This window comes from Suncus etruscus, chromosome 9, assembly GCF_024139225.1.
Source record: "Suncus etruscus isolate mSunEtr1 chromosome 9, mSunEtr1.pri.cur, whole genome shotgun sequence".
Lineage (NCBI taxonomy): Eukaryota > Metazoa > Chordata > Mammalia > Eulipotyphla > Soricidae > Suncus > Suncus etruscus.
Window position 1 is genome coordinate 59,363,860 of NC_064856.1, and position 22,343 is coordinate 59,386,202.

General features: G+C 44.3%; 1 non-coding gene across 1 annotated transcript; it reads left to right on the forward strand.

The window, feature by feature from the left end:
- The first annotated feature begins 22,236 nt into the window (after positions 1-22,236).
- Positions 22,237-22,343, forward strand: LOC126019612 (U6 spliceosomal RNA). The gene has a single exon (XR_007499246.1). It is a non-coding gene; the product is annotated as a U6 spliceosomal RNA (small nuclear RNA).

Below are 22,343 nucleotides of genomic sequence, written 5' to 3' on the forward strand. Positions count from 1 at the left end.
GGGGCACACCCGCAGCCCTCAGAGATTATTCCTGACTCTGTGCTCAGGAATGACTTCTGGTAGTCTTGTGGGACCATATGGGATGCTGGGAATTGAAGCTGGGTCAGCTGCATGCAAGACAAACACTCTACCCGCTGTGCTATTGCTTCGGTCCTGGGATCACTCTTGTTGGGACTCAGGGGACATGTAGTGCCAGAGATTAAATCAGGGTTGGCTGAGTCAAGGCTAGTAACCCTGCCTACTGTACTATCTCTCTGTCCTGACTCCAACACTTTAGCATGACTACTCAGGTGCGTGTTGTCACTAATCTTGCTGGGATATTACTATAAATCCCATATTTTCATCTATGGGGCTCAGAATCAAAGTGTCCAAGAAACTCCAGTGTGAGGGAAGGAGTTGTCCTGCCTGGCAGCATGGAGGTACAAGCTTTCACTATATCCTTCATGAACAGGCTAGAAGCCTAATGTCCTAGGTTGTTACCTGAAAGCCTGGGAACCGAGATAGTCTACAGATGTCCTTTATTCTCTTTGGTCTCACATTGTTTTGCTTTTGTGTTTTGAATTGTATTGCTAGGAGCCAGAGAGACAGTTCAGTTGTTAACACAGTTGCTTTGAATAGTCAACCTAATTTCAATCCCCAGTACATCATAGGTTTTTCTTTTTTTTTTTTTTTTGGTTTTGGTTTTGGTTTTGGTTTTTGGGCCACACCCGGCATTGCTCAGGGGTTACTCCTGGCTATCTGCTCAGAAATAGCTCCTGGCAGGCACGGGGGACCATATGGGTCACTGGGATTCGAACCAACCACCTTTGGTCCTGAATCGGCTGCTTGCAAGGCAAATGCCGCTGTGCTATCTCTCCGGGCCCATCATAGGTTTTTCTAAATATTGCCATAATTGATCTCTAAGCACTGAGCCAGGAGTAAACTCTGAGCACTGCTTCTCCACTGAAAAAAGGGCTAATTTAAGTGGTTGGAGAGATAATACAGAGGGTAAGCTTGCATGCATGTGTCCGCACTTGGGGTTCATTGGGTCTCTGCCACCTCATACGGTTTCCTGAAAATCACTAGGAGTGATCCCTCGGTGCAGAGTCAGGAGTAAGCCCTGTGCCCTGAACCAGTTGTGACCCCCCAAAAAAAAATTAAAGAAAATTTGGAGCCAGAGTAGTGGCACAAGCAGTAAGGCATCTGCCTTGCCCATGCTAGCCTAGGACAGACCATGGTTCGATCCCCCCACGTCCCATATAGTACCCCAGCCAGAGGTGATTTCTGAGCGCATAGCCAGGAGTAACCCCTGAGCATCACCATGTGTGTCCCAAAACCAACAAAAAAATTAAAGAAAATTTGGGGCTGGAGAGATAGCACAGTGGTATGGCATTTGTCTTGCATGCTGCTGATTAAGATGGGTGGTGCTCAAATCCCAGCACTCTATATTGTCCCCCGTGCCTGCCAGGAGTTATTTCTGAGCTCAGAGCCAGGAGTACCCCTGAGCGCCACTGGATGTGACCCTGAAAAAACAAAACAAAACAAAAATTAAAGAAAATTTATATGGGGCCAAAGCGATGGAGCAGCGGTAGGGCATTTGCCTTGCACACAGCTGACCTGGATGGACCTGGGTTCAATCCTTGGCATCCCATATGGTCCCCCGAACCTGCCAGGAGCGATTTCTGAGCTCAGAGTCAGGAATAACCCCTGAATGTGGCTGAGTGTGACCCAAAATCCAATAAATAAATAAATAAATAAATAAATAAATAAAAAGGAAGAGGACCAGAATAAATAAATAAAAAGGAATTCTGGGACCAGAATATGCCTGAGCCACATGAAATAAGTGTTCCCCAGTGGTGGGGCATTTGCCTTGCTTGCAGCCAACCGGAGAGGGACCCGGTTTAATTCCCTGGCATCCCATATGGTCCCTCCAAGCCTGCCAGAGGCAATTTCTGAGTGCAGAGCCAGGAGTAACCCCTAAATGCTGCTGGATGTGGCCCAAAAACCAATCGATCAATCAATAAAGTTAAAAAAAAAAAGAAAGAAGTGCTCTCCAGGTTGAGCCCCAAGTGTAAGCACCACAGCTCAATGTGCGAACACCACAGCTAAGTATTGTGCAAACCCTGGTGTTCTTTGCCTCAGGTAATGAAGGAATTGTGTGTGTGTGTGTGTGTGTGTGTGTTAAAGTTGATATAGTCACAGTTCTAGCCTTTGCGAATCTTTCATTTTTAAGGTTTGGTCTACTATTTAGTATGTTAGAATATTTGATCAGATTATTATAGAGTGTATGTTAAAAGACTGGAGTCAATAGGCAGCTGAAGAGCTCCACAGAGTGTCGTCTCAAACAAAAGGGTTTTATTACATGTTAAATTTGGGGCCAGCAAGTGGATGCATTCTGGTAGCCAACTAGGAAGTTAGTTTTCACAATCCTGTTCTAATTTTTTTTTTTTTTTTTTTTTGGTTTTTGGGTCACACCCGGCAGCGCTCAGGGGTTGCTCCTGGCTCTACTCTCAGAAATCGCTCCTGGTAGGCTCAAGGGACCATATGGGATGCCAGGATTCGAACCATCATTCTTTTGCATGCAAAGCAAACACCCTACCTCCATGCTATCTCTCTGGTCCCTGAATTTTTATGAATTTGCAGAGAAGAGAGTTCATTGTCATGGTGACTTTTTTTTTTTTTTTTCGATTTGGGGCCATAACCAGCAATGCTCCTAGAGCTACTTGTGGCTGTGCTGACACTGAGGGGATCACTCCCAGAGATTCTGGGAGTCTCAAACAGTCTGGGTGTCAGGAATTGAATCAAACCTCAGGCATTTCCAGCTTGTGTTCAGCTCCTTTTTCTGCAGATCTGCCTTAAATGGTTGGACTCTATCCAAACCCTGAGGTATTTTCCCAGATGACCTCATTAACATAACAAAAGAAATCTCCATTCCTTGAAAATTCCAAGGATTTGAAGAGTTCAGGTATTGGGATGAAGAGCAAATACTTATCAGGATTACATGATCACATCACAATATATTGTTTGTTTGTTTGTTTTTTGGGTTTTTGGGTCACACCCGGCAGTGCTCAGGGGTTACTCCTGGCTGTCTGCTCAGAAATAGCTCCTGGCAGGCACGGGGGACCATATGGGACACCGGGATTCGAACCAACCACCTTTGGTCCTGGATCGGCTGCTTGCAAGGCAAACGCCGCTGTGCTATCTCTCCGGGCCCACAATATATTGTTTTACATTTCTCTTTCTCCCTTCATCTCCTACATGCATTTATTGTTTCATTTAATTTAAATCTTTTTTGTTTTTGTTTTGGGAACACATATAGAGATGTTCAGGGATTATTCCTGGCTTTGATCTCAGGGATTATTCCTGGCAGTGCTCAAGGAACATAAGGGATGCCAGGACCAAACCTGGATGGACTGCATGCAAAGCAAGCACACTGCCTGCTGTACTCTTGCTCCCATTCTTCATTTAATTTAAAATTTTCCAGCGGGTCAGAGAGATAGCACAGAAGTAGGGTGTTTACCTTGCATGCAGAACAGTGAACAGTGGTTTGAATCCTAGCATCCCACATGGTTCTCTATGCCATGCAGGGGCAACTTCTGAGCACAGAGCTAGGAGTAACCCATGAGTGCCGCTGGGTGTGACTCCCCCCAAAAATTCATAAAATTTTCCTTTCCTTTCCTAAACTTCCTCTTCCCTCCCTTCTTATTCCTCCCCTCTCCTCCTCTTCCCTTTGTTGCCATGAACAGGGGTCCATCCTTTGTTGGATGACAGGGATCTGACTTGCACTTGGCCATGTGCTAGTCAGGGGTCAGAGCCTTTAGTTGGGTGCTCACACAACACTTGACTGTAGTGTAGCAGGAATTTGCATTGGGGGCTGGAGTCATAACACAGCAGGTAGGATATTTGCCTTGCATGAGACCAACCCAGGATTGACCCAGGTTCTTTTCCTGGCATCCCATATGATTGCCCTGAGGCTGCCAGGAGCAATTTCTGAGCACAGAGCCAGGAGTAACCCCTGAGTGCTACCAGTGTGGCAAAAAGGAAAAAAAATTAAAAACAAACAAACAAACACACAAATTTGCATTGCCAGGGATCATGCTTGGTGAATGCAGAGGCCCCAAGATTGAAATCATGCGTGTACCTATTACTGCACATCCCAGTACTGAAGTGGCTGTAGCTTAACCCCATGGCACCTCCTCTTCAACCTCCCTCCTCTTTCATCCCTCTCCCCATTATTTGTTGTTTGACCACTATGGTTTTAGAGCAGTTACTTCCCTTAGCACCACACATGTGCTCAAGACTCTCCATTTATGTTCCCATATCACTTCCAGTCAACCCTATTATCTCCCTTAAAACCTGGCACTCTCTTGGGCCAGAGATATAACTTGGAGAAGGATGGTGGTTTCAATCCCAGCATCCCTTATGGTCTTCTGAGCCTGCCAGGAGCGATTTCTGAGCTTAGAGCCAGGAGTAACCCCTGAGCGCTGCTGGGTGTGACCCCCCCAAAAAAAACCCCAAAAAACAAAACAAAACAAATCTGGCACTCTCATATCTGTATTCCAGTACTCAAGTCATTGATTGATATTATCTATATTCTTGATGTATTTCTATATATATATTCAGATGAGAGAGATCAGCCTATATTTGTCTTTCTGCCTCTGACTAAGTTTGCCCTCTCATTCTAAGTTGCCACAAACTGCAAGACTTTATTTTTCCTACTGGCTGTGTAGTAATCCATTCCAAATATACCACAGCTTCTTTATCTATTTATCTGTTGTTGGATATTTGAGTTGCCTTTGTATCTTGGTTATTGTACTAAGAGCTGCAGTAAACATAAGTGCACTATGCTTTATGCACATCTATCTTTTAAAATAAATGCTGTGTTTTGGAGGTAGATAGGGTCAAACAGGAGCTCCATTCTTACTTTTTGGAAAAATCTCCATATTTGTTTTCAGAGAAGCTGGGCCAGGTGACAATTCCTTTAGTATTGACTGAGATTCCCTTTGTCACCACACCAGGCCCCTATTTGCTTTGTTTGTTTTGCTTCTATATTTCTTTTTTTTTTTTTTTTTTTTTTTGTGGTTTTTGGGTCACACCCAGCAGTGCTCAGGGGTTACTCCTGGCTCCATGCTCAGAAATTGCTCCTGGCAGGCACGGGGAACCATATGGGATGCTGGGATTCGAACTGATGACCTTCTGCATGAAAGGCAAACGCCTTACCTCCATGCTATCTCTCCAGCCCCTGCTTCTATATTTCTGCACATGGAGACGCTCCTTTGGGATTGCCCATCTTTTTTTTAACAGCTATTTTTGAGCTTTTACTAATTCTTAAGATTCAGTGTCCACATCTGAAAGTTTTCTGCAGGTTTCACTCACCCTATCCTTAGTGGATCAGACTGGTGATGAATTTCATGCAGCCAATGAGGCAATTGTTCTGGTCTTAATCTTAGTAGAGGATCATTAAATCAGAATTTCCTTTGAAATACTGGATTCAGCAAGTTGACTGAGAAGCTTTTAGAATTTTAGAATGTGAAACATAGTTCTTTTTTGGGGGGGAGTGAGCCACACCCAACTGCACTCAAGAGTTACTTCTGGATCTGTGCTTAGAAACCACTCCTGACGGGGCTGGAGAGATAGCATGAAGGTAAGGCGTTTGCCTTTCATGCAGAAGGTCAGTGGTTCGAATCCCAGCATCCCATATGGTCCCCCGAGCCTGCCAGGTGATTTCTGAGCGTAGAGCCAGGAGTAGCCTCTGAGCGCTGCCGGGTGTACCCAAAAACCAAAAACCAAAAAAAAAAAAAAAAAAAAACCACTCCTGGCACGCTCAGGGGATTATACGGGTGCCAAGGATTGAACCAGTGTTTGTTCCAGGTCAGCCTAGTGCTATTGCTCCAGCCAGAGACACAGTTCTTATAATTAAAGAATGAAATGCTGCAGCCTTTGCTTCTAGAGCAATCCATCCCACCTTCAGACTACAGAGGCTTTGTCCTTTGCCTCAGAACTCTTTAATACTCTCTTGCTTGTTGCTGTCACCCAGCCCGTATGGGTGGTCTTTTGCAATTATGGTGGTTTCACAGTTCTTATCTTGTTTCTCACAGCCTCATTAAGCAAAAGAAGACAGTGTTTGTGTCACTAGAGTAGACCACAGTTTCTTTTGGCTCTAGGACTGTGGAGCTAGCAGGCCTTGGGCTGGATTGTTCTTGCACACTAGGCAGGTTTTTGAAAATTCTCAGGAGATCGACTGAAGCTTTCTCTTCTCCCTGTGAGTTGTGCGTAATGGCAGGATGAAGATGCTATCAGTGGCTGCTAAGGGAAACAGCCAGAGCCCCACATCACACCCACATCTGCTGACTTCCAGCGTCATTCAGCATTTCTGGTGCTCGCCATCTGATCCTGCCCACTGATTGCAGGGTACTGTGGGCTTTTGAGGGAGATAAGAGTGTGAAGAGCTAAAAAAAAAAAAAAAAAAAAAGAGTGTGAAGAGCTAACTGATAGGCTGCTGCTCTTAGCTTGTTAGGCCTCTGATGTTGATCTATGTCATTCCTTTTCTCAACACTACTTTCCTCAAAATTCTCTGCATACTTGTCTCACTGGCCTTCACTTGGGTTTCATGACGATCTAATCACATTCTTTTTTAGGCTATTTGCTGTCTCTGGAAGGTTCTCATCTCACTTTTTTAAAGTTTTGTTTCGTTTGGGGGCCACTCCCAGCAGTGCTCGGGGTTACTTCTGACTCTGCACTCATGAATCACTCGTGGGGGGCTTGAGGGACCATATAGGATGCTGGGAATCAAACCTGGATCAGCCATATGCAAGGCAAAACCCTAATCACGATGTCGCTCAGGCACCCATTTAACTGCTGCTCAGTCAACTGCAACTCTTCCTTTGGGATTCACTCATTATTACCCTTTGAAAGCTTCCCTCCTCTATACAACCATGGGTTCATCTATACATACTTATATCACAGCTCTCACTCTTCCTTTGTAGACTGAGAAGGAAAAGACAGTCACACACAGACTGTAGAACACAGTCACACTGGATGACTGTCACACTGTAGAGAAGTGTGCACTATGACTAAGCTAGAACTTAGTTAAAGGACCTCAAGTTTTTATCTTTCTAAGAGGATGGAGTTATCCAACTTCCTGTAAGGCCTCTCCAAGTTTCTCCCTCCACCCACAATAACACAAGAGCAATAGCATGGAGGGTAGGGTGTTTGCCTTGCCAACCTGGGTTTGATCCCCGGCATCACATATGATTTTTTTTTTTTGGTTTTTGGGCCACACCCAGCGGTGCTCAGGGGTTACTCCTGGCTGTCTGCTCAGAAATAGCTCCTGGCAGGCAAGGGGGACCATATGGGACACCGGGATTCGAACCAACCACCTTAGGTCCTAGATTGGCTGCTTGCAAGGCAAACACCGCTGTGCTATCTCTCCGGGTCCACATATGATTTCTTAAGCCTGCCAGGAGTAATTCTGAATGCAGAACCAGGAATAACCTCTGACCACCACCTGGGGTGGCCCCAAAACAAAAAACAAAACTGTAATTTTTACTACTCCCCTAAACTTTGCACTCTGCAACATCATCTCCTTTTCTTCTTTTGTCTTCCAAAAATTATCTTTACAAAAATAACTAACAGGCCTGGAGGCTAGCTCTCACTGGCATGGGGTGTGGGGAGACCCCAGGACGAAAGCCCTCTTCCGATCTTGGGGGTTGCTGGGAGGCCAGGGAGGCTCCCAGCCATCTCTACTCTGCCTCCCGGACTCCAGGGGCATGCCTGGGTGCTGGCCCAGGCAGCCAGAAGGTGGGTGCTGGGGAGGACACTAATGAGGGTTGGGCTGGGGCAATCACAGGCAAGTTTCTTTCTCACTGGTCTCCATTTTCAAAACCACGCGGGGGCACCTGCGCATATGATATAATAAATCAATAGAATTTCCTATGATTAATGTATGTTTTGCAGATGTAGAACGTCCATATTACATTCTGCCCTTGCCTACCGCCCTACAAGCTCATGTCTAGTCCTTCACTCCCTCATCCCCAACCATTATTACCCCACATTTAACCCTTTTTAACTTGAGTTCTTGGTCCCTCAAGAAGCAGATAATTATCCCCACACAAAGCCAGCTGCCAAACCGCACCCTAAGTGATATGATAGACTGTCAGCCTAAGAAGATCCCAATACTCTGTTGCTATTGATCTACTCCTTCACAGAGGCCTCCTTCACTCCTTCTTCCTTCATTGTAGGCCTTTGCTTGCTAAGAGACTCAGTTTCTGAGAAGTCACGGCTCAAGAATTTTTCTTGATATGGGTCCATCCCCAGCCAGTTATCAGACTGCACAAGCCAAATCACACACCAAAGTGCTGCACCGGATTTAACACACCCCCAACTATTTCGAGACTTAAAATGACATGTATATATCTTTTGAATATCTTGTATGTATTCTCTTAACAGCTATAACCCTTACTGAATATTCTCTTATACAGTGACAATTTCCCCCACTGTTTTGTCTGTTCTTCTCTTTGTGATCTGTTCAATAAGGAATTTTGGTAGGAGTCCTTAGATTTAGAGCTTATGTTAGAACCAAGTTACGGGGATTGATGGACTTGTTCCAAGGTCCCCATATGCACCAATAACGCCATGAGGCATTGTTCCTCTTTTGCATCAAAATGGGAAAATACTAAGGGCTGGAAAAATAGCATGGAGGTAAGGCATTTGCCTTGCATGCAGAAGGAATGTGGTTTGAATCTCGGCATTGCATATGGTCCCCTGAGCCTGCCAGGAGCGATTTCTGAGCATAGAGCCAGGAGTAACCCCTGAGTGCTGCTGTGTGTGACCCAAAAACCAAAAACAAAAGAAAAAAAGGGAAAATACTATACATACAGGCAAGTTCTTATCTAATAGAGATAGGAACACACAAATGTTGTAATGCAGTGGAACCTTACACCCTGAACATTGTCATAATGACCTGGCTCAGGCCTCAGAAGAATGGGCATTGTCCATTCACCCCTGAACCAGGATGCCATCTACGAAACAACCACGGTTGTCTATAACATCACCTGGGAGAAATCCTCTACCACAGAAGACCCTACCACTGTCCCTGCATCGACCTTCTCCAAAGAGAGGTCCCTTAACACCGAGAAGACATAACAACAATAACAACCACCTGCTTTCAGGGCAGGACTATCTGCATTGTCCTCTAATTGTGAGGTGAAACTAAAGGATGCTCCCATCATCCTGACTTTGATGTAGGATATACATAGATTCCAGGATCTTTACAGTAACCCGACAACAACAACAGCGACTGTGTGGGAAAAATAGGTTTATTGGCACTACAGACAATGACTTGGGTTGGACAACCTAGTATGCCTGGAGCCTAGAAATGGTCTTATGCCAAAAAACTTCTGGGGTAAGATCTCCTTGTATTTAGGACAAGACTTTTCCTTTCCATGTCCCCCATATTTTGCTGTGCCTATGCAAACAACAATTGCCACTCTAACATTGTTTTTGCTGTACTTCTTTAACTCTTATCCTTAAAAAAAAGCTTATTAAACCTTCTGCTAGGCCTTTAATGAGTTAAAAAAAATAACTCATAGGGGCTGGAGAGATAGAACGGCAATAGGGCGTTTGCCTTGCGCGCAGCAGATCAAGGACGAATGGTGGTTTGAATCCCGGCATCCCATATGATCCCCTGTGCCTGCCAGGAGCAACTTCTGAGTGCAGAGCCAGAGTAACCCCTGAGTTCAGCCGGGTGTAACCCCAAAACAAACAAAAAAAAACCTCACAAACTGGTATGAAAAGGTAGGACTCTTATTGGAAAGCGAGAGGAGGAAAAGTGAGTAAGGCAAGACAGAATCTTCTTTGGTGTGTCAGAGAGGGAAACATTATCTTGAGAACATTATTTTATCCTGCTTACTATAAAATACTACCTAACAACCCACCCAAACTAATAAAACATTAACCATTTAGGGGCCAGGGATGTAGATGGCTAGGAGAGCTTGCTAGGGAACAAATTGCTAGAATTTTGGTTCTTCTCCAGGTCCTGTGGTTGGGTCTAGACTGTCTAAGATGTTTCTTTCACTCACATACCTGATATTTGGAATAGGATGGTTGGAGCAATTAGGGTCTTGATAGCATTTTTCCTGTTTCTTCAAGTAATTTAAATAATTTCTTCATGTAATTAAATTAAATTAAGTTAATTAATTAATTTAGTTTTTTGGATCCAAAATGTGTAAGACATGATCCTTACCTGCTGCACTATCTCTCTAGTCCATTTTTTCTGTAACTTTAGCTCCTCATAGAATGAGAACAGCAATGTTTCAAGAGAGCAGATCCCAAGGGACTGGAGAAATAATACACAATTTAAAGTGCATGCCTTGTATGAGACAAATTGGAGTTTGATCTCTGACACCCCATATGGTTCCAGGAACTCCTCTAGGAACAAATCGTGGCCACAGAGCTAGAAGTAAGTTCTGAGCACTACTGGTTATGACCCCCAAGCCATAGGAAATAAAAACAAGAGACTATATCCCAAGAGAATATCAAAGAATCCAGATGGAATTTCTAAGCCTTTTGATTAACTGGGGCTTTTGAAATCACAAGCTATCATATATGCCACATTCTAATGAGGAAACAATAAAACAAAATAAAATCACCAAATCCAGTTCAGAATCATTGGGAGAGAAATTTGTCTCTTCTCCTCTATATCAGAAGCAGTAGGTTTAGCACATTTACCATGTCTGCAGTGCAGATTGGATCCAGGGCTTCACACATACAAGGCAAGTGCTCTACTACTGAGCTATATTCCAGGTCTAAAGAGCAATGCGTATATATATATAGAGAGAGACGAAATAATGGTAGCCATTCAGAAGATTATCCAGGACAGTTTGCAACTCGCTACTGACACCGTAATTCATGGGCCTTTCATGGAATTGGTTTCAAGTCCAGAATCTCATGAAAATCATGCTCAGATGAATGAGGCTTCCTGATGTTACAACATCTGTTTCATCTGAAACACTAGGACCAAAGAGACAAATTATGTATCACCTTCTTGATGCTTCATGGGTCCCCCCAAAACCTCAGGTGTGGTAAATCACCAGGAGGACTCATGGGAATCATATTCATGTCTATGCTTGATTGCAACAAATAATGATAAAAAAAAAGGCATATTGGACCACTCCAAAGACAACCAGGTATAACTTGCAGTGTCCTTTCCTAATGGAGCAACTTGCCAGATGTGAGTCATGAAGACACATGTAAAATGTTTCCAACAGGACAACTCATATAGAACCAATGTTCAATAAACCAATGTTTATTAAGGGATAGTTGTGTAGGGAGCTTCTGACTGGCATATGCCCAGATTGCAAGCTCCCTGAAGGAAGACATTTGTTTAGTGTAGGTGATTTTGTTTAAACAGTTTAGTCAAAGGGAGCCATTATTATCAGTTAATGGTGAGAATCTTCCTGAAATCTCAGTTCCCAATTGCTACTTAAATGCCAGTCTTAAAAGTAGCCTTCAGAGATAAGGAATAGAACTTTATCTTCCAGGAGTAGAACCAGGAGTAATCCCTGAGCACTCCCTGATGTGTGCCCCTCTCCTTTCAGGCTTTTTTTTTTTGGGGGGGGGGCACACCCAGCAACACTCAGGGGTTACTCCTGACAATGTGCTCAGAAATTGCTCTGAGCAGGCTCAGGGGCCCATATAGGATGCTGGGGATTGAACCCGGATTTGTTCTGGGTCAGCTGCGTGCAAGGCAAATGCCCTACTGCCATGCTATAGCTCCAGCCCCTCCTCCCAGAACTTTTTTGCTTTTTTGTTCATTTGTTTGTTTTGTCTTTTTTTTCCATACCAGTCTATATTCAGGGGTACTCCTGGCACTGCATTCAGGGATTGATTCTGTGGGGCTTGAAAGACCATATGGAGTGCTGTGGATTGAATTTAAGAGAGCTGCTTGCAAGACATGCTCCCTGCCTGCTCTATAATCACTCCATATTTTAGAAATGGTTTAATTTTGTTGTACATGTGGTCATGAGACACTTCCAAATTTCATAGTACTGACAGCCCAGTAGAAGCACAGCAAATTAGATGGGAAAGTTGTATAGAAGCCCATTAAGCTTGGTAAATAAAAGCAGTAACGGGGGGTGGGGGGGAGCTGAAGTGATAGTACAAACTTTAGGGTGTTTGTTTTGCATGCAACTGACCTGAGTTCCAGCCCCAGGATGCTATATGGTCTCCAGAGCCTGCCAGGAGTAACTTATGAATGCAGAGCCAGGAGTAACCCCTGTCATCAGGTGTGGCCCAAAAACAAAAAGAGAAGTCAGGTGACAGCTTCAGCATTCTTTTAAACCACACCCAGCAGTGCCCAGTGCCCAGAGGTTACTTCTGGCTCTGTGCTCAGAAATTTCTCCTGGTAGGCTTGAGAGATCATATGGGATGCCAGGGATTGAACCTAGGTCCGATGCATGCAAGGCAAATGCCCTACCCATTGTGCTATTGGTCTGGCTCCAGCTTTAGCATTCTTTTTTTTTTTGGTTTTTGGTTTTTGGTTTTTGGGTCATACCCGGCGGTGCTCAGGGGTTACTCCTGGCTGTCTGCTCAGAAATAGCTCCTGGCAGGCCCGGGGAACCATATGGGACACTGGGATTCGAACCAACCACCTTAAGTTCTGGATCGGCTGCTTGCAAGGCAAACACCACTGTGCTATCTCTCCGGGCCCATCTTTAGCATTCTTTTTTTTTTTTTTTTTGGTTTTTGGGTCACACCTGGCAGTGCTCAGGGGTTATTCCTGGCTCCAGGCTCAGAAATTGCTCCTGGCAGGCACAGGGGACCATATGGGGCGCCGGGATTCGAACCGATGACCTCCTGCATGAAAGGCAAACGCCTTACCTCCATGCTATCTCTCCGGCCCCATCTTTAGCATTCTTACTGAAATTTTTCTCAGTCAAACTCAGTAAGATTACTCAGTATCTTTTCCACTTTTCATTTTGTTTTGTTTTTGGGTTATACCCAGCAGTGCTCAGAATTACCATATGTGGTGCCAGAAATAGAATCTGGGTGAATTGTGTCAAAGCAAGTATCTTATCTACTGTACCATCTCTCTAGCCCCTCTTTCTATTTTTTTTTTTGTGTGGTTTTTGGGTCACACCCGGCAGTGCTCAGGGGTTATCCCTGGCTCTACGCTCAGAAATTGCTCCTGGCAGGCACAGGAGACCATATGGGACGCCAGGATTCCAACCGATGACCTTCTGCATGAAAGGCAAACGCTTTACCTCCATGCTATCTCTCTGGCCCACCTCTTTCTATTTTTAATATCAACTCAGGCAATGGTGTTACAGTCTCTTTGCTACTAACGTTTACTCTAACTCTCTTACTTTGCTTGAGGTGAGGTGGGTTTTTTTTTTTGGTGGGGGGGAGTGGAGGGTCACACCCGGCAGTGCTCAGGGGTTATTCTTGGCTCTGCACTCAGAAATCATTCTTGGTAGGCTTTGAGGATCATATGGGATGCAGAAATTGAGTGGTCTGTGTGCAAGTCAAACGCCCTACTGATGTGCTATCTCTCCGGCCTGGGGTGAGGTGTTAAGGTTTGACAGATTGGAAATTTAAACAGTTCTAGAGATGTACAGGTGTACAGTGGTATAGGTTAGAAATTCAAGATCAAGGAGTTAGCAGAGCTGTGCCTTTTTTTTTTTTTAAGTGAGAACAAGGGGTACATCTGACAACTCTCAGGAGTTGCTCCTGATTCTGCACTCAGGAACTTTTTCTGGGAGTGCTATAGGGACTATATGGGGTGCTGTGGATTTAACCCGATTGGTCAGGTGCAAGGCAAACACCCTACTGTTACTCTGGCCCCAGGACTGGTGCATTCTAAGACATCAGAAGAGGAATCTACTCTTTGTGTCTCTTTCCTAGCTTCTGGTGATTTTCTGGCAATGTTTGGTGGTGTGTTTAAAGACCCATTGCTGGAGCTGGAGTGATTACACAATAGTAGGGTGTAACTGTACAGGTTGAGCGTTCCACAGTCCCCAATGGGGAAAGAGGAATCCCATATCTCCTATCAGGGAAGTAGGAGATACTGATTCGGTTGTAGTTCCCTCAATAAGTAATCCACACAGATATGAAGGTTGTAGCAGGCAAGAAAACTCACACCTCAAGTTGTTCACCTGCAAGCCTAGCTGATACTAGCTATCCTGCCTCCCCTTTATTGAGCTCCAAACAAAGCCCCTTCCCCCAAGGAGAGGGGAAAAAAGCCCTCCCACTGAGTGGGAACACTGATACAAATGGGAACTATTTCAAAGGCCTCTATTTACCTCACTGTAGGGTGTTTGCCTTGCAAGCACCAACCTGGATGAACCCTGGTTCCATCCCTGCCATCCCATATGGTTCTCCTGAGCCTTCCAGGAGCGATTTCTGAGCGCAGAGCTAGAAGTAATTCTGAGCACCGCCAGATGTGGCCCCCAAACAAACATACAAAAAAATTAAAAAATAAAACAAACAAACAAACAAAACATTGCTCTGGTTTCTTAACTTTGTTAGACACACAATTCAACACAAACCATCAATCCATTTACTACCCTTCAAGCCTTCACTTGAAACTCCTGATCAAATCTCATGGTACATGACTTTTTATTTGTTTTTATATATGTATATACTTTATTATTTATGAGTGTTCCACCCAAGTGTTGCTTAGGCGAGCTGGAGATCCCACTGATATTTCTGATTCTAGACTGGTAGTTTAAGGCTAGGACTTCAGGAGGTGATACTGGTTGGCTCTATGGTGCCTGGGATCACCAAGGCCACCCTGGTAGTGCTGGATGCTTCCAAGTCATTGCTTCTGTGTCTGATAATGAACCTGAAATGGATAGGTCATAATGTCTAATAGTCTGGAGGAAAAGTTGAAATGACTTGGAGAAACTGAGGAAAAACTAGAATCTCATTTTAAAGCTGGAACCACAGCTATCTCTTAAGTTGATGGTGCGTGTGGTCTGCAGATGCCTTTACCACAGAGCTGTCTATCTGTCTTGTCCCAGGGTTTGGATGTGATGAAATCTGGGAACTGGGAGTTCAGCAGCTCCCTGCAGCTGGCACCTAGGATCTGCATCAATTTTCAGGGAATAGGGTAACATCCTGGGCACCTTTGAAGATTTACACAAATTTCTCTCATGGTCAGACCTATTCTGGAACCAAACTGGGCAAAGGAAATGGTGAAAGTAAATTGCAGTTTAGCTAAATTTAGCATAAAACTACTCCATGAAAAAACATAGATTGACCACTGCAAGTACTGGCTGCTGCATCTCTGATTCTGGTGTCTTATTAAAGTTTTATAATAAGACTTTAATATTTTAATAAATGTTATTTTCTCCATTTTACATGTGAGGAAATGTGTTCTCATATTTGCTACTAGGTAGGCAAATAGTGAATTCTGGATTCAGCCCTACATCTGTAGCAGCCAACTTAAAATGTAGCTTCTAGGGCCCGGAGAGATAGCACAGCGGCGTTTGCCTTGCAAGCAACTGATCCAGGACCAAAGGTGGTTGGTTCAAATCCCGGTGTCCCATATGGTCCCCCGTGCCTGCCAGGAGCTATTTCTGAGCAGACAGCCAGGAGTAACCCCTGAGCACCACCGGGTGTGGCCCAAAAACAAAACAAAACAAAATGTAGCTTTCAGTTATATTTGTCTACCACTATTCCTGCTTTTTGGTTGTATCACTTTATACTTACAACTTGGTTCCAAACTGAGAGAACAGTGTAACACTGCAGAAAGGAGAGTGAGGACTTTAGTAACTGGCTTATACTTTTATCTTTCTTGGATTACTTGTTTTGGGGAAAATTAGCTGAAAAATTGCAGACATCTCAGTAATCTGTGGACACTCCTGCAGGGAGGAAATGAAGTCTTTAGTGACTAAGTCAGTGAGTAAACCATCTTGAAGTGTATTTTCCAGTATCAACATGACCCTCAGAGGACTTCAGCACTGTATTTTGGTTAAAACCTCTCAAGACCATGCTAAGGTGATAGTATAGTGGGTAGGGTGCTAGTCTTGCATCTTGCCAACCTGATACAAATGGGAACTATTTCAAAGGCCTCTATTTACCTCACTGTAGGGTGTTTGCCTTGCAAGCGCCAACCAGGATAAACCCTGGTTCGATCCCCAGCGTCCCATATGGTTTTCCCAGCCCGACCACGAGTGATTATTGAGCACAGAGCCAGAAATAAGCTCTGAGCACTATAGAATGTGTCTCCCCCAAAAAAATCTAAAAAAAAAAAAAAAAAAAGAAACAAAACAAAAACCTTCCAAGACACCTCATTACAGTACTATATAGCTAAATGTCTTCTAAATTCTATTTCACTAGAAAATGGAAAATGATATATATTATTCACTTTTAGCTGCTAGGTTTAATTGGTTTAAATGTTAAAAATACCATAATACAATGTTAGATTCCAAAGTACAATTTTTTCCATGACATCATTCTTCTTTAAAATTTAAGAGCCTGGGGCCCGGAGAGATAGCACAGCAGCCTTTGCCTTGCAAGCAGCCGATCCAGGACCAAAGGTGGTTGGTTCGAATCCTCCGGTGTCCCATATGGTCCCCCGTGCCTGCCAGGAGCTATTTCTGTCCGGGTTGATTGCCAGCATCCCATATGGTCCCCGAATCTGCTAGGAAAGACTTCTGAGTGCAGAGCCAAGAGTAACCCCTGAACACCATCGCGTGTGACCCCAAAACCAAAAATAAATAAATAAAATTCAAGAGCCAGGGCTGAGCTATAGCACAGCAGGTAGGGTGTTTGCTTTGCATGGAGCCGACATAGGATGGACCTGGGTTTGATCCCTGGCATCCCATATGGTCCCCTGAACCCCCTAGGAGTGATTTCTGAGTACAGAGCCAGGAGTTATTCCTGAACACCACCTGGTGTGACTCCAAAACAAAACAAAAATTTAGGAGCCAAAATAAAGAAAACAAAGAAGAAATAAAATTTTGGGGTAAGATGTTGAGAGATAGTAATAGTAGAGCAGGCAGGGCACTTCCCTTGCACATGGCCATCATACAGTCTCCCAGACCTCGCTAGGAATGATCCCTGAGCACATTGCCAGGCATAAGCTCTGAGCACTATCAAATGTGGCCCCAAATAAAAACAAAACAAAAAAGGGGCTACCAGTGGGCTAAACAAAGGTTAAGATACTTGCTTTGCACTCAGTTGACCCCAGTTTGATCAATCCCTTGAGCACCTCCAGGAGTGAACCTGGAGCATGAAGCCAGGAGTAAACAAAGTATTGAATACTGTTAGATGTGACCCAGAAATAAAACAGAAAAAAAAAATGAGTCAGATGCTGCAGGCGTTTTGCATCTCAGCTTCTCTTGTGGAGACGAAAATTCTTTCATGAGAGGAAAACAGGTACACGAACGGACAAATATGAAATATGAAATAATGATACCACACACAGTGTATGTGGGGTCAAAACACTTCTGGCAGGAGTGCGACAAATTTAATCTTTACAAGGGAGTATATAAAGGGTAAAGAGACAGTCATATCATGAAAGAAATGCCCTCATTTGTTTCTCTCAAAGTACAGGAACTATCAATGTACATTGTTTGATTTTAAAACAAATACACATAGCTTTAGGTGGTTTGTATCCTTAGAATAAAATAGGTTTCAGTTAGGAGCCAGCGGATTAAAGGAAGGCTAATTTCTTACATATCAAAGTAGTTCCTGGCCCTAGGTGTCATTACTGATGTAAATGAAGGGATAGCAGGAATCCTGATTTTCTTCCTAAGAACAAATATCCTTAACCTGAGGAAATAGTTTTCTAGCTAGGGGCTAAGACCCACTTTCTATGATCTGGTAATAGAAAGAGATAAAACTTATGAAAGGGGTACAGAATTATACTTGGTAAATAGTCTAATTCTACACTGGCCAAACCTGTTTGTCCCTCAGGGAAAGTCCCTGAGGCAAAGTCATTCTGCTGTGGTGCTCAAAGACAAGGAGAGAAGACATTGTCTTGAAGATGCTGTTTTGACTTGGCCTTTGGAAGTAAATAGGCTGACAAAGGCTGTCTTATTTGGTGCAGAAATTTCTCTGGGAAAAGGAATTAGATAGAGGCCCTATTTCAGCCAGTAATTTTGCAAGGGGAGACAAAGCCAAATGATGACCAAAAATGTAATGCCAAGCATCTCTTCAGAAATTCCTCAATCATCCACGCAGGGGAAAAAGGCATCCACAGCAGGCCTTTCGAGGAACCCCATGGGGGGTATTTCAGTTCTCCCCACCAGGAAAATCTGAGGATACATCTGGTGGGTTGAGCTCTGTGTGCTGTGGCAGTCAGAGACTGGACTGATAGCACAGCAGTAGAGCATTTCCCTTAAACACAGCTGACCCAGGATGGACCCGGGTTAGATCGCCAGCATCCATATGGTCCCCTGAGCCTGCCAGAAGCAATTTCTGAGCATGAGCATGAGTACTCAGGAGTAACCCCTGAGTACTGGTGAATGTGCCCCCCCCCCAAAAAAAAAAAAACAGAATGGAGCCAGAGAGATACAGTGGGGAGGGTGCTTGCTTAGCATGTGGCTATCATGGTTCTATCCCTGACATCTCATAAGGTCCCCAAGTACCCTTCTGCAAAGCCAGAAGTAATCCTGAGCATTGCTGGGTATGATCCCTAACCCAAACCAAACCAAACAAAAATAACAAATAAAATTTGTTTTGATTGTAAAAATGGGTATTGTGGAAGAAGTAGGAGTTTGAAAACTTGGCATGTATGGTTTTTAATTTTTTTTTTTTATTAAGACACTGTGATTTACAAAGTTACACATTGTTTTAGGCATACAACATTCCAACACCAATTCTATCATCGGTGTTAGCTTTCTGCCACCAACAACACCAGTTCATCTTCTATCCTCTGCCTGCCTCCTAGACAGGCACATTACAAAAAAGATTTTTTTTTGTTAAAGCATCATGATTTACTAAGTTATTAATAGTTGGACTTTAGACATACTAAATTCTAGTACCAATTCTACTATCAGTGTCTTCTTTCACCAAGGTCCCTATGTTCTCTCCAAGCTACTCCGCCGTGTGTGTGTGTGTGTGTGTGTGTGTGTGTGTGTGTGTGTGTGTGTGTGTTGGGGCACATCCGGTGGTGCTCAGAGGTTACTCCTGTCTCTGAGTTCAGGAATCACACCCAGCAGGGGCCAGAGTGATAGCATAGAGGTAGGGCATTTGCTTTGCATGGCCTATCTTGGGACGGGCCTAGGTTCAAATCTCAGTATCCCATATAGTCCCCAGAGCCTGCCAGGAGCAATTTCTGAGCCCAGAGCCAGGAGTAACCCCTGAGTACTGGCAAGGTGTAGGGGACCATATGGGATGTCAGGGATTGAACCTAGGTCGGCTGTGTGCAAGACAAACACTATATCTGCTGTACTATTGTTCTAGCCCATTTCCCCCTCTTTGTTGTTGTTATTGTTGTTTTTGGTTCACACCTGGAAGCGCTCAGGGGTTACTCCTCTTTCTGTGCTCAGAAATTGCTCCTGACAGGCTCGGGGACCATATGGAATGCCGGGATTTGAACCACCGTTCATCCTGGATCAGCTGCTTGCAAGGCAAATTGTGCTATCTCTCCGGCCCCAGTTTGGTGGTTTTCTTTTCTTTTCTTCTCTCTCTCTTTTTTCTTTTTTTGGTTTTTGGGTCACACCCAGCAGTGCTCAGGGGCTACTCCTGGCTCTACACTCAGAAATCACTTCTGGTCGGCTCGGGGGACCATATGGGATGCCGGGATTCAAATCACCCTCCTTCTGCATGCAAGGCAAATGCCTTACCTCCATGCTTACTCTCCAGCCCCAGTTTGGTGGTTTTCTATGTAACTTTCTCATCATACTTCCTGAGTATGGTATTAGGCTTACAGAACTATAAAAAGCTGAGGTTGAGGGGCTGGAGAGATAGCATGGAGGTAAGGCGTTTGCCTTTCATGCAAGAGGTCATCGGTTCGAATAACAGCGTCCCATATGGTCCCCCGTGCCTGCCAGGAGCAATTTCTGAGCATGGAGCCAGGAGTAACCCCTGAGCACTGCCGGGTGTGACCCAAAAACCACAAAAAAAAAAAAAAAAAAAAAAAAAAGCTGAGGTTGTGCTACTGGTTGTGGCGATGATTTATAGGCTTTATAGTCCAGAATTTATAGGATTGTACTTAAAAAAAAATAAAAGAGGGGCCCGGAGAGATAGCACAGCGGTGTTTGCCTTGCAAGCAGCCGATCCAGGACCAAAGGTGGTTGGTTCGAATCCCAGTGTCCCATATGGTCCCCCGTGCCTGCCAGGAGCTATTTCTGAGCAGACAGCCAGGAGTAACCCCTGAGCACCTCTGGGTGTGACCCAAAAACCAAAAGAAAAAAAAAAGTAAAGTAAAATAAAATAAAAGAAAGAAATAATGGGGCCGTAGAGATAGCACAGCGGTAAGGCATTTGCCTTAGACGCAGAAGGACGGTGGTTCAAATCCCGGCATCCCATATGGTCCTCGTAGCTTGACAGGAGCAATTTCGGAGCATTGAGCCAGGAGTAAGCTCTGAGCGCTGCCAGTGTGACCTAAAAACAAAACAAAACAAAACAAAATCTACATCAGAAAAAAACAAGAACGGGCCCGGAGAGATAGCACAGTGGCATTTGCCTTGCAAGCAGCCCATCCAGGACCAAAGGTGGTTGGTTCGAATCCCGGTGTCCCATATGGTCCTCTGTGCCTGCCAGGAGCTATTTCTGAGCAGACAGCCAGGAGTAACCCCTGAGCAATGCCGGGTGTGACCCAAAAACCAAAAAAAAAAAAAAAAAAAAAAAAAGAAAAAAAAAAAGAAAGAAAGAAAGAAAGAAAGAAAAAAACAAGGGCCCGGAGAGATAGCACAGTGGCATTTGCCTTGCAAGCAGCCAATCCAGGACCAAAGGTGGTTGGTTTGAATCCCGGTGTCCCATATGGTTCCCCGAGCCTGCCAGGAGCTATTTCTGAGCAGACAGCCAGGAGTAACCCCTGAGCAATGCCGGGTGTGACCCAAAAACCAAAAAAAAAAAAAAGAAAAAAAAAAGAAAAAAAGAAAGAAAGAAAAAAACAAGGGCCCGGAGAGATAGCACAGTGGCATTTGCCTTGCAAGCAGCCAATCCAGGACCAAAGGTGGTTGGTTTGAATCCCGGTGTCCCATATGGTTCCCCGAGCCTGCCAGGAGCTATTTCTGAGCAGACAGCCAGGAGTAACCCCAGAGTACCGCCGGGTGTGACCCAAAAACCAAAAACAAAAAACAAAAAACAAAAAAAAAAAAAGAAAGAAAAAAACAAGAACAATCAGGGCTGGCTTACAGGGATAGGAGAAAGGAACTTTCACTCACTGCTGGTGGGAATGATGTCTAGACCAGCCTTTATGGAAAACCATATGAAGATTTCTCAAAAATTGGAAATTGAGGGGCTGGAGTGGTGGCACAAGCACTAAAGGCATCTGCTTTGCCTGCACTAGCCTAGGACCAACCGTGGTTCGATTCTCCATTCTCCCGCTTCCTATGTGGTCCCCCAAGCCAGGAGCGATTTCTGAATGCATAGCCAGGAGTAACCCCTGAACATCACTAGGTGTAGCCCAAAAACCAAAAACCAAAAACCAAAAAAAAAAAAAAAAAAAAAAAAAAAGGAAATTGAGCTCCAATATAATCCAGCTATACCACTTCTAGGGATATGCCCTAGGAACACTGAACACAACACAAAAATGCCTTCTGCACACTTATATTCATTGCAGCGCTATTTACAATAGCCAGAATCTGGAAACAACCCAGATGCCCAACAACAGATGAGTGGCTAAAGAAACTGTTGTACGGGGCCGGAGAAATAGCATTGAGGTAAGGTCGGTGGCTCGAATCCCGGCATCCCATATGGTTCCCTGAGCCTGCCAGGAGTGATTTCTGAGCATAGAGCCAGGAGTGACCCCTGAGCACCGGGTGTGACCCCCCTCCAAAAAAAACCCCTACATTAACAGCTGTCATGACAATGGTATGAGTGAGAGAAAGATTGACTGTCTTGAATACAGGCAGGAGGTAGGGGAGGAGGGAGTTGGGGAACATTGGTGATGGGGAAGTTGCACTGGTGAAGGGATTGTTTATATTTTTATAACTGAAGCCCAACTACAGACATGTTTATAATCATGGTGCTTAAATAAAGATATTATAAAAAAATCTTTGAGATGTTTGGTGCTGTTAGATGCAAGGAGGAAAAGTGTTATCTGGCAGTTAAACTGTATCTTAAGAATTAGGAGGGGTTGTGCTCGCTTCGGCAGCACATATACTAAAATTGGAACGATACAGAGAAGATTAGCATGGCCCCTGCGCAAGGATGACACGCAAATTCGTGAAGCGTTCCATATTTTT